Consider the following 12,608-nt stretch of genomic DNA (forward strand, 5'->3'; position numbering starts at 1 on the left):
TAGAGTCCGATCGGGACAAGATTAGTTTAGATTGTTTCTCAAGTCTCCGGACTATAAATATATACCCTATGTTATTCATGAAAAAAAACGTCATCACGTCTCACAAACAACAATCTCGGCGCATCACCACACCTAATCCTAGGGTTTCATCCAAGTAAGCGCCATGCTGCCCTGATCGCTTCTCGCGATCAGGGCAGCGTTGTTCTTGCTTTTACCTTGGTATTACTCATATTGAAGCGTTTTTTATGGCGAGTAATGTTAGTTATCTTGATGTTCGTAGCATGGCTTTTAATAGATCTGTTGTGCTTCGTTCCTTATCATCTACGAATATCATGTTGTCTCTGTGCAGTCACGTTTCAATCTTATGCTAGTTCTCGTCGCATAGAATTAGTTGCACAACGACAACACCCTGCTTCTTTTATGTCTAGTTGATCTAATATGTTATGGTTTGCTCTCATCTCTAAGAGTTGGCGTAATATATGTTAGATTAGGCCTTGCAAACGGGTTGGATGATCTGGTGGTGTACCAGATGCTTTATCTTAGCCTTAATAGGGATTGTTCCGGGAATCGGCTCTTGCTCGTTCTTAGGCCTCTGTTTTGGGTTTTGGTTTAGTTATCTGTTACGTTCATTAGGCCCAGTCACGTGTAGGATGTTCCGATCTAGCAGTGAAGCTTTTACCATCGTGGATTTGATTGACTAGATTTAATTGAAGCAGCTTTACAGTTATTTGCTTTATTCATCAATATCTGGATAGATGCAGATCCATCTGACACCGGGACTCGATCGTCTCTTTAAAGCCGATGCAAGAGTCGTCCCAGGGAGCCGACCACGACTCGGACTTATGATTCCACGTGTTTGTGTATGCAGGCAAACCATTGCAAGCACGTCCGCATCTTCCTGATCGGGTATAGGTCAGGTGGCACGCCCTGCGTCTTCACAAGCCGCGGCGTGTGCTGGACTTGCGGGCCGTCGACGAGGGAGCAGTGCCTGCCAGCGCTCCGGCAACCTCCCGGCTCTTCGTGTTGCCTGTCGCTGCTCGCCGGTGGGTTTCGACCGACAACACATTCTGGCACACCCGGTGGGACCTTCATCAACAACAACGCCCACCGCAGAGATGACAGGAGCTCAAGATCAAAAACCCGCTCCCAAGCCGATCACGTATGAAGAGCTGACTTCAGAACACAAGCTAAAATATGATGAGAACAAAGCTCAGTTCGAAGCCGATCTCAACGGCTCTTTTGAGAGGACCCGCAACCATGACATCAGGTGGAAGGGGTTCTCACCAGAAGGCGCTCTCGACAACGTCGATCTGTCTGTGCCGTCAGAGGAGCGTACCAGGGCCCTACGCCAGGAGATGAACTACATGGTGGCTCACACGCTCCATCGGCACTCGCAAAGCCTGGTGAACGAGCTTGAGCGCGTGGCCCATCGCGTTGTCCAGGAGGTAATCAAGAACCAGTACTCCCCATCAGGACCAACTCTGGGGAGTCACAGAGGGGAAGCTGCCTTGCAAACCAAGCCGCCAGTGTCCTACTCGCTCGCGGCAGCAATACAGCAGAATTCGCCGATCTACGTCGTCCACAAGATCGGCGGTGATCCTGGAGAAGGCCAGCTCTTGAATGAGCCACCCAAGGAGATCCCGCACGGCTACATGTGCGCATACATCCCTGACAGCGCCAACCCAACACGCTTGGTGCAGATGGTAAACCCAGGAGCTTCTGGAGCAGACGTGAAAAAACAAGCATGGTTGGCAAAGTACGCTACCGGGCCGAATGCTGAACCATCGGCCCTAGGAGTTCTTAGTGTGGAGCAGGTCAGTGCAATACTGAGACATTGATCAACCTAGCTGCCAGCCACAAAATGATGAGTTTTATGGATGGTAATGCCGGCTACAACCAGATCTTCATGGCCCCAGAAGACGTGAACAAGACCGCGTTCAGAGTACCAGGCGCGGTCGGCTTGTTCGAGTACTTGGTTATGACCTTTGGACTGAAAAATGCAGGTGCAACGTACCAACATGCCATGAATTACATTTTCCATGATTTCATCGGCAAACTGGTAGAAATTTATATTGATGATGTCGTGGTCAAATCCAAATCAGCTGGTGGGCACCTAGAAGATCTGCTTCAAGTTTTGGAGCGGACTCGAAGGTTTGGGCTCAAAATGAACCCAAAGAAGTGTGCCTTTGGCGTGTCGGCCGGTCAATTTTTGGGGTTCCTGGTGCATGAGCGGGGAATCCAGATCGGCCTGAAGAGTCAAGAAGCTGTGAAGACGATGAAGCCACCTACTACAAAGAAAGAGTTGCAGAAGCTCATTGGTAAAATTAATTTTGTCAGACGATTTATTTCTAATCTGTCTGGGCGCATCGAACCGTTTATGGGTTTAGTGAAGATCAAATCCGATGATGAGTTTCGCTGGAGGGCAGAACAGCAGCAAGCTTTCGATGAAATTAAAGAATATTTATCAAAGCCTCCAGTGTTGGTTCCTCCTCAGCAAGATAGGCCATTCTACGTGTACATATCTGTGGGTGACACTTCCATTGCTTCAGTGTTAGTCCAGAACCACGACGGCCAGAAGAGGGTGGTTTTCTACCTCAGCAGGCGCATGTTAGACGCCGAGACCAGGTACCCTAAAATCGAGAAGCTTTGCCTTTGCTTATTCTTTACATGTACAAAGCTTCGTTATATTTTGCTCTCCTCGGAAATAATTGTCATATGCAAATCGGATGTCATAAAGCATATGCTGTCGGCTCCTGTCCTGAAAGGCCGGCTTGGAAAATGAATGTTTGCATTGTCAGAGTTTGATATTCGATACCAGCCTGCGAAAGCAGTCAAAGGACAGGCACTGGCGGATCTTGTTGCAGATAGGATCAGCACTGATATTGCTGCACTATTTATTTGTGTTTGGGCTATGTTTTTTGACGGATCGGCTTGTGATGGTGGGTGTGGTGTGAGAATTCTGCTGGTGTCGCCTCGAGGGGCGACTTACTCTTTTTCCATCAGGATGACTGCCCCGTGCACCAATAATTTGGTGGAGTATGAAGCCGTTCGCAAAGGGATGGAACTGCTCCTCGAAGCTGGGGCAGAAGCGGTGGAAATTTTTGGAGATTCAAAGCTGGTGATTTCTCAGCTCACGGAAGAATATAGATGTGAGAGCGAGGCTCTTTTCCCAATATGGATGCAATGCCGTGAGTTGATGTCACAATTCAGGTACATTAATTTCCACTGGATACGCATAACTCTGAATAATGAAGCCAATGATTTGGCACAAATGGCTTCTGGCTACTAGGAGACAGCCGACGGAGTTGATGTAGAGATTCAGTTTCTAGAACCCGGAGACTGGAGAGCCGATATCTTCAATTATTTGAAGGATTCGGCTCGGGGGGCACCCAGAAGGATAAGACTTAAGGCCATGAAGTATGTTCTGATTGGGGATCACATGTTTTACAGGACCTTGGAAGGACTACTGCTTAAATGTCTGGGACCTTCAGAGTCAAATCGGCTCTTGCATGAGGTTCATGAAGGAGCCTGTGGTACTCATCAATCGGCTCATAAGATGAAGTGGCTGATTAGGTGATCGGGTTATTACTGGCCCACTATGCTTGAAGATTGCTTCAAATATTACAAAGGGTGTCAGGCATGTCAGAGGTTTGGCAAGATTCAGATCGTGCCGACATCAGTAATGAATCCTATCATCAAACCGTGGCCATTCAGAGGTTGGGCCATGGACATGATTGGTCAGATCAACCCGTCGTCTAGCAAGAGTCACCAATGGGTCTTAGCTGCTACAGATTATTTCACAAAGTGGGTAGAGGCAATGCCCATGAGGACAGTAGTGTCAAGAGATGTGATCAGCTTTGTCAAAGAGCACATCATTCACAGATTTGGGATCCCTCAGACCATTACGACCGATGGAGGATCAGTCTTTATATCGGAAGAATTCAGGAAGTTTGCCGATGACATGGGGATTAAGCTGATCATATCATCTCCATATTATGCCCAGGCCAATGGACAAGATGAAGCATCCAACGAGAGCCTCATCAAGCTCATAAAGAGAAAGATCGATGAATATCTTAGGCGCTGGCATGATGTGTTGTCAGAAGCTTTGTGGGCATATCGTATTTCATGTCACGGGTCCACCAAGACATCGCTGTATCATTTAGTCTATGGCCAAGACGCTGTGTTACCATGGGAAATCACGGCCGGTTCAAGGCATGTTGAGTTTCAGAATGATCTATATGCTGAACAGTATGCAGCCTTGATGAATGACAATGTGGAGGACCTGACAGAGCTAAGGCTTTGGTCGCTGGAGAAGATCAAGGAAAATAAGGCTAGAGTTGCTTGCGCGTATAACAAGAAAGTCAAGTCAAAGAATTTCCAAGTTGGAGACTTGGTCTGGGAGGCAGTATTGCCATTGGACGGCGTCAAGTTTCCTGTTGCTGTCAATGGTCAACACCTCAAGAAGTATTTCCCGAGCATGTGGGAAGGCGAGTGACAAGAGCCGATGAGATCCATCCGGCTGTACTGAGATAGGCCAACATGTTGAGTTGGCCAAGAAGAAAAAAATTTATGAACGGCCAACACGTTGAGTTGGCCAGCAAAAAAAGGGAGAAAGGCCAACACGTTGAGTTGGCCGGTAAAAAAAGAGAGAAAGGCCAACACGTTGAGTTGGCCGGTAAAAAAAGAGAGAAAGGCCAACACGTTGAGTTGGCCGGTAAAAAGAAAAAAAATGAATGAGAAGGCCAACACGTTGAGTTGGCTAGTAAAAAAAATACATATGAGAAGCAAGATAGCCGATGTGCGACCATCGACTTAAGATGTTTTAAACAGTTACAAGTTTCAGGATTAACAGGCAGTACTAGTTGTTTCTGGAGCCTATCTATTGGTTCAGGAATTCTTCTATGGCGTGGATGGCTTTTGTGCGGACGGCGTCGGCTCTTGCTATGATTGCTTCGTCATCCTTGTCATCGCCTGTAACTATCTGCCGGCTCAAGGTGCTTATCTCTGCAAACTCTGCTTGTATCTGCTCGGCTATTTCCTGGGTTTCTTGTTCGGAGTTTGCGATGGAAGTTTCCTCGGCCTGGATGAGTCTTGGTGGTACGAACCTTTTCTTCGAGTTCTACCAGTTCTTTCTTTAGGAGGTCGAGTCGTTTCTTGTTGGCAGACACGTCAGCTTTGGTATCTAGAGTTGCCTTTTTCTGGTTGAGGGCCTTGCACTTTTGAGCAATGTTAGCTTTCAGAGAAGCTTGAGAGCAACGTGCTTCTATTCTTTGTTGTGCTTTGTTCACTTCTACCCGGAAGAATGGAAGATTGCTAGCTGGCCAAAGCTTGATTTGCAGTGGCTCCGAGAGTTGGGATTCTATTTGCTCGAAGATGTTCTTTATTTCACTGGAATCGCCAACTAGAGCAGTGAGTGGAGCAGATAGTAGATCCTTGATGAGATGAAGCTGATGTGCCAAATTAGCCGATTGCTGCAAAGATGGTGTTTTTGCTCCAGGGGCAGTCAGACCCATTGATACCGGGTCAAAGGAAAGAAAATTTGAAATGTCAAAGCCCTGTGGACATATCTGAAGTTAATAGCAAGATACATTTATGAAGCTATCGGCTGGTTCAGGATTGGTTCTTGTAATGTTACCTGTTCTGAAGAAGAAGCGTTGGGCGGTTCAAGAGCGATCGTCCTAATAGAGCTTGTGTCGTCATCAAGAACATTGACTGCGTCAGCTTGCCCTTCGTTTGCTTCTATCAGTATATTGGGATTTGCAGTCATCTCATGTTGTACTGGGCTTTCTGCGTTGGAGATGTCTTCAGCCATGTCCTGAAAATAGAATTACAGTCAACCAGAGTACATGTGTGTGCAATAAAGAAGAAGTTTTAGAAGATGAGTTACCTGGTTGGTGTTGGACTCTGATGGACTCGGGGAAGCTGGTGCTGGTTTCTTGATGACTCGTCTAGTGATCATCTTCCTTTTCTTGGTCAAGACTTGGGGGGCAACGCTTGCAGAAGTTTGTCTTCGTTTGGAAGCCGGCTGAAGTAAGTCTGGCTGAATAGTCATTATCACTTTCTTCATTGATGGTGATCCTTTGCAGAAAAGTACATCAGGAGTAGTTGGAAGAAGGTGGAATGGGTCCCCGTTGCTGGTCATAGGTTCTGGACCATCTTGTTGCTGCCAGCAGGGTGAGCAAGGATTAGTCAGGTTTAGGAATGGATGATCTAGAAAGAGCAAAATGCATAAATTCAGTACCTCTTCCTCGGGGATTACATATTCAGGATCAATTTGCTGCAGTCGAGGACCTAGAGCTTTTCTGAAAACATGGGTTTTCCACATTCCCCACCATGTGCTAAAATCGATCGATGAAGGATCAAAGGATAGATCGGCTGGTATTGGAATGTGGAGGTCATCGAACATGCTGTAGCATCTTGAGCTGGTGAGACCGTCAGGCAGATCGGCTCTGCTCTCCACCAAGTGGTGGATATGGAAGTGGGGAGGGACCTGTCCTAGGCCATATTGCCGAGCTGCTATGGCTGGTCGGTAAGATTCATAACCTGGCTTGATAATTCTATTAGAGGTGCTGATGCCAATAGGAAGGAAGCCGGGTCGAATCATCAGGGAATATAGATGCCGAGTGCTGTCATCATCGGCAAAATTATCTAGTCTGAAGGCAGTTGGGTTCTCGAAAGATTCAAATTCAGTAAATGGAAAGTAAAGGGGATTCTCTAAGCCTTTATAGAAGACTCTGAACCAATTTGCTGCATCTGTTTAATTCAGTTTACTGCCAGGAAGGCTAAATAAAGCTTGGTCATAGCTAGTACATCTAATTGGTTTGCCTCTCTCAACAGGAAAAGAGTTCTTGGTCAGGCCTTGGAAGTTGGGGATATGATGCTGAAAGTACAGGTGTGCCCACAACTGAATAAACCACCAAGGGCCTCCAGTTCTCAGTTTCTTTTGGTTAAGCAAGTTAGATGTCATCAAATGGAGATATCTATAGGTTTCTCCAAGAAAAAGTTTGCCTAGGCCGATGTGATTACCATGGGCCAGGTGGTAAGCCAAGGGAAGATAGTTCTTAGTTGGAGCTAAAGAAAGGCCACAGAAGATGAAGTGCTCTAGCCAAAGATTTAAGAAGGCTGTGTGTTCTTTTTCAGTTACTGGACCTTTTGTTTTCATGTGCTGATTCATGTAAGTGCCCTAGTTTGTGCAGTTTGCCTTGGAAGAACGTTTGAAGGGGACGTCTGGCATTTTATGGGTAGCTGGATTAGGAGATCCAATGTCTAGGCTAGTGATCATGGTGACATCTAGCAGAGTGGGAGTCATGGGTCCATGACCAAAGAGGAAACAGTTCAGAGCATCAGACCAGAAATAGCTGATGGTTTTCAGAAGATTCTCATCTTTGTCAAGGAGTGATAATGATAAGCTAAGTGCATCGGCTATGTTCAAATCTTGCCACAAGGGCATATAAGTTTTTGCTACTCTGTGGTACCATGTAATCCAGCTCTCAGGAGGGTTGGGCCAGGCTCTTAAACAGTCGGCCCAGAGGTTCAAATCGATGTTTTGACTCACGAAAGGGGTCCTATTTGCTTCACAAGAGATCAAATCTATGGGATTTTCATAGGTTCGTGGGCCGAGACAAAAACATTTTGGATTGAAGGGATGCGGCAGAAGGATGTCTGACACCCGAAGTTCAGAAATTCAGAAGTATGCATACGGTGTCAGGTTTTAGGATTTAAAGTTTCATAGGCTTGCTAAGTTGAAGAAAACTAAAAGGATTAGGCCGAATATTACCTTCATGCCGCAGATTGCCGCATCGTCAATTGCAGAGTTTGTCGTCTGAGCTGCAGAATCTGCCATGGTTCAGATCCGTTGACTTGGGGTTTCGTTGCTGTGGGTTCTGATTCGAATTCCGGGTGCTTGGAGAGTTCTTGCTTGAGTTTGTAGAACTGGGTTTTCGAATTATGCTCGGATTCAAGAGTTTGGTTCAAGGTGGAAGTGTTACTCTACTCTTGTGCGGGTTGCTTCTAGTTTGAATTCTGTCGGCTCTTGGATATTTATAGAAGCTTGATGCATTGCCATCGGCTTTTTGGAAAGTAATCGGACACACATAATTAAAAGAAATTGATTTCATTAGAGGAACGTTATTACAAGGAAAAGCCGATTGTTACAAAGGAATTAATCCTTCGGCTTTGTGATCCTACCCCTACGATGCTACTACTACTGCTCGTAGGTACCTAGTACCTACGGCGCTTGGGGCTTCGGGCCGGCGCTTCCCCGCTACCGTCGTCGTCGTCGTCGTCGTCATCATCGCTGCTGAAGGCGCTGCTGCCGCCTTCAGACCCGAAGTCGCTCCAGCCGTCGCCGCCGCCGCTGTTCTCTTCCTCGCTGTCCTCCTCAGAGGACCCGAGGAACCGGAAGGGCTTTCTGCCCATCGGCTCGTCGTCATCGAAGGAGGAGTCGATCTCCTCTTTCGAGGAGGAGTCGGCTCCCTCCCAGGAGAAGACGTCGTCTTCGCTGCTCTCCAGTTCCTCTTGGAACAGGAACTGGAGGTCTTCCTCTCCTTCAGTTTCGGGCTCGTCTTCCTCGGAGACGACCCTGAAATCGAACTCCTCTGCATCCCAATGCAGAGGAGCCAGCGCTTCATGCGCTGCAATTGGGTCCCACTCCGACGTCGGCTCCCGACTCACCGGGATGGAGTCGATGGAGGAGGCGGAAAGAGAAGAAGAAGAAGAGGAAGAAGAGGAGGAAGAGGAATCTCCGAAAGAGTTGGAGCCAGAGGAAGAAGAGATCGCCATGGCTGGCAGAGGAGTGGGGTTTTTTGCGCTAATTGGCTCTGGGAGGAAGAAGGAGTTCGCTGTGAAGAAGAGCCGATTTGGGGTGAGATTAAATAGTGAAAAGATGGAAGACGGATCGGCAGTTTCACGGTCTACGAGGAGCCAGTTGCAGAGATGTTGCGTCTTCCTTGGTGGTTGCAGTGTGTTTAATGAGCATTAACGGGAAGATGAAGCGACAGATTGGTTTTGGAACTATCATTGCCAAAACCAGGGGGCATGTGTTATCACCATAAATTAACAGGATTAATTTATGGGCCGAAAGCAAGATGGGCTTGAAGCAGGAGATTAAGAAGGCTTATAAATTGGCTCATGCGTGAGCATCTGGGCCACATGGGCCATGTATCTTAGATTTAGTTCAAGATTAGAGATAGAGTCCGATCGGGACAAGATTAGTTTAGATTGTTTCTCAAGTCTCCGGACTATAAATATATACCCTATGTTATTCATGAAAAAAAACGTCATCACGTCTCACAAACAACAATCTCGGCGCATCACCACACCTAATCCTAGGGTTTCATCCAAGTAAGCGCCATGCTGCCCTGATCGCTTCTCGCGATCAGGGCAGCGTTGTTCTTGCTTTTACCTTGGTATTACTCATACTGAAGCGTTTTTGATGGCGAGTAATGTTAGTTATCTTGATGTTCGTAGCATGGCTTTTAATAGATCTGTTGTGCTTCGTTCCTTATCATCTACGAATATCATGTTGTCTCTGTGCAGTCACGTTTCAATCTTATGCTAGTTCTCGTCGCATAGAATTAGTTGCACAACGACAACACCCTGCTTCTTTTATGTCTAGTTGATCTAATATGTTATGGTTTGCTCTCATCTCTAAGAGTTGGCGTAATATATGTTAGATTAGGCCTTGCAAACGGGTTGGATGATCTGGTGGTGTACCAGATGCTTTATCTTAGCCTTAATAGGGATTGTTCCGGGAATCGGCTCTTGCTCGTTCTTAGGCCTCTGTTTTGGGTTTTGGTTTAGTTATCTGTTACGTTCATTAGGCCCAGTCACGTGTAGGATGTTCCGATCTAGCAGTGAAGCTTTTACCATCGTGGATTTGATTGACTAGATTTAATTGAAGCAGCTTTACAGTTATTTGCTTTATTCATCAATATCTGGATAGATGCAGATCCATCTGACACCGGGACTCGATCGTCTCTTTAAAGCCGATGCAAGAGTCGTCCCAGGGAGCCGACCACGACTCGGACTTATGATTCCACGTGTTTGTGTATGCAGGCAAATCATTGCAAGCACGTCCGCATCTTCCTGATCGGGTATAGGTCAGGTGGCACGCCCTGCGTCTTCACAAGCCGCGGCGTGTGCTGGACTTGCGGGCCGTCGACGAGGGAGCAGTGCCTGCCAGCGCTCCGGCAACCTCCCGGCTCTTCGTGTTGCCTGTCGCTGCTCGCCGGTGGGTTTCGACCGACAACAAAGGCGGATGAACCATTGGAGGCGGACATATGGCTTCGGACTATTGAGTCCAAGTTCACCCTGCACCCCTACAATGACAACGATAAAGCAGGATTGGCAGCCCAGCAGCTGAGGGGTCCCGCGCGCACATGGTGGGAGAATCAGGTGGCAATGTTCCCCGCGGACACCCGGTTCACTTGGGCTCAGTTCAAGGAGGCCTTCAGGGCACATCACATTCCAGCGGGGGTGATTAGAAGGAAACTCACAGAGTTCTTGGCCCTGAAGCAGGGCAATAATAGTGTGCTATAGTATTCCCAGGCCTTCAACACTCTATCACAGTATGCCGGGTACCATGTGGACACCGATGAGAAGAAGCAGGCCTGTTTCAGGCAGGGGCTCAGTAGCAAGCTCCAGGATCGCTTGGCAATAGTCAGGTTCGACAGTTTCAGTGAGCTAGTCAACAGGGCTATCATTGAGAAGGACGCCCATCTAGCTCACATGGCAGAGAAAAAGAGAAAAGCTCCGGCAGCAGGATCTTCGAGCAGCACCCCCACAGCGGTTTCGCTTTGTCCAGTCAGGCTCACAGAGAGCCCCCTTTCAGCACCAGCCACAGCAGCAGTGGGGGTATCGGCCACCCCAGTACACACAGCCTCAGGGGACGATCAGGCCTCCTGTTCCTCAGCAGAGCGAGTTGAAGGTCTGGGTGCAGCAGCTGGGGGTACGCCCCAATTTGTTTCCGTGTTACAACTGTGGGCAGCCGGGGCACTTTGCACGGAACTGCCCGATGCCACCAAAATAGGGCCAACAGTCCGGTCAGCAGAGCCAGAAGCAGCACGTGGCTCATTTCAAGCCGGGACAGGTGCACTACACCACCCTCGAGGGTATTCCTGAGGGTGCTCTAGTGATGGCGGGTACGTTCACAGTAAACGATCGACCCGTTACAGTATTATTTGATTCAGGGGCATCCCATACTTTTATTAGCAAAGAATGTGCGGTTAGATTAGGGCTGGAGATAGAGAGCATGCCCAAACCGTATCATATTTACTCACCTGGGGGAAAGTTAATCACTAATTAGTTTGTCAAGCAAGTACCCCTGCAATTGCATGGAAATTTTTTTCCTACAGCCCTGATAATGTTACCAACACAAAGGATAGATATTATATTGGGCATGAACTTGATGAAGGGTCAGGGAGTTACTCTGGACACGGCCTCACAATCTGTGCACATCAAATCCTCTATTCATGGTAGTATGACTTTGAATTTGAGGGATCACGTGTCTTTGACTCATATGGTGAACCACGCCGAGGACAAGAAGCTAGCAGATATACCAGTGGTGTGTGAATATCCGGACGTCTTTCCGGATGATTTGCCTGGAATGCCGCCTGATCGTGACGTGGAGTTTACAATTGAATTGCAACCGGGTACGGCACCGATTTCTAGGAGGCCTTACCGGATGCCACCCAATGAGCTGGCGGAGTTAAAGAAACAATTGCAGGAATTGCTTGATAAGGGTTATATCCGTCCTAGCACGTTACCTTGGGGCTGTCCTGCACTCTTTGTGAAAAAGAAAGATGAAAGCCTCAGGTTGTGTGTGGACTATAGACTTCTGAATGCCGTCACAATAAAAAATAAATATCCCCTTCCCCGGATTGATATTATGTTTGATAAGCTATTTGGGGTCAAAGTATTTTCCAAGATTGATCTCCGCTCTGGCTATTATCAGATAAAGATTAGAGCAGAGGATATTCTTAAGACGGTTTTTTCCACCAGGTACAGACTTTTCGAATATCTGGTCATGTCTTTCGGGCTAACGAATGCCCCTGCTCATTTCATGTATCTCATGAACTCGGTATTCATGCCCGAGCTAGATAAGTTCGTCATGATTTTCATTGACGACATCCTGATATTTTCCAAGAATAAAGAAGAACATGCAGAGCATCTCCGCATTGTGCTTCAGCGCATGCGGGAGCACAAGCTGTACGCCAAATTTAGCAAATGTGATTTCTGGCTCAAGGAAGTCCAGTTCTTGAGCCACATCATCTCAGACAAGGGGATTTCTATTGATCCTAGCAAGATTCAGGATGTCCTGAATTGAAAGACTCCAGAGTCTGTCTCAGAGATCTGGAGTTTCCTTGGGCTAGCAGGCTATTATCACCGGTTTATACCAGAGTTCTCTAAAATTGCTAGGCCCATGACTGAGTTACTCAAGAAAGGGGTGAGATTTAGTTGGGACGACAAATGTGAGCAGGCCTTTCAGACTTTGAGAAGGCTTCTGACATCTGCCCCTGTACTCGCTCAGCTAGATATCACCCGGCCTTTTGATGTGTATTGTGATGCATCAGGTACGGATCTCGGCTGCATTCTCATTCATATTTGAC

The sequence above is a fragment of the Panicum virgatum genome, chromosome 1K (genome assembly GCF_016808335.1).
Source record: "Panicum virgatum strain AP13 chromosome 1K, P.virgatum_v5, whole genome shotgun sequence".
In the NCBI taxonomy this organism is placed as follows: Eukaryota; Viridiplantae; Streptophyta; class Magnoliopsida; order Poales; family Poaceae; genus Panicum; species Panicum virgatum.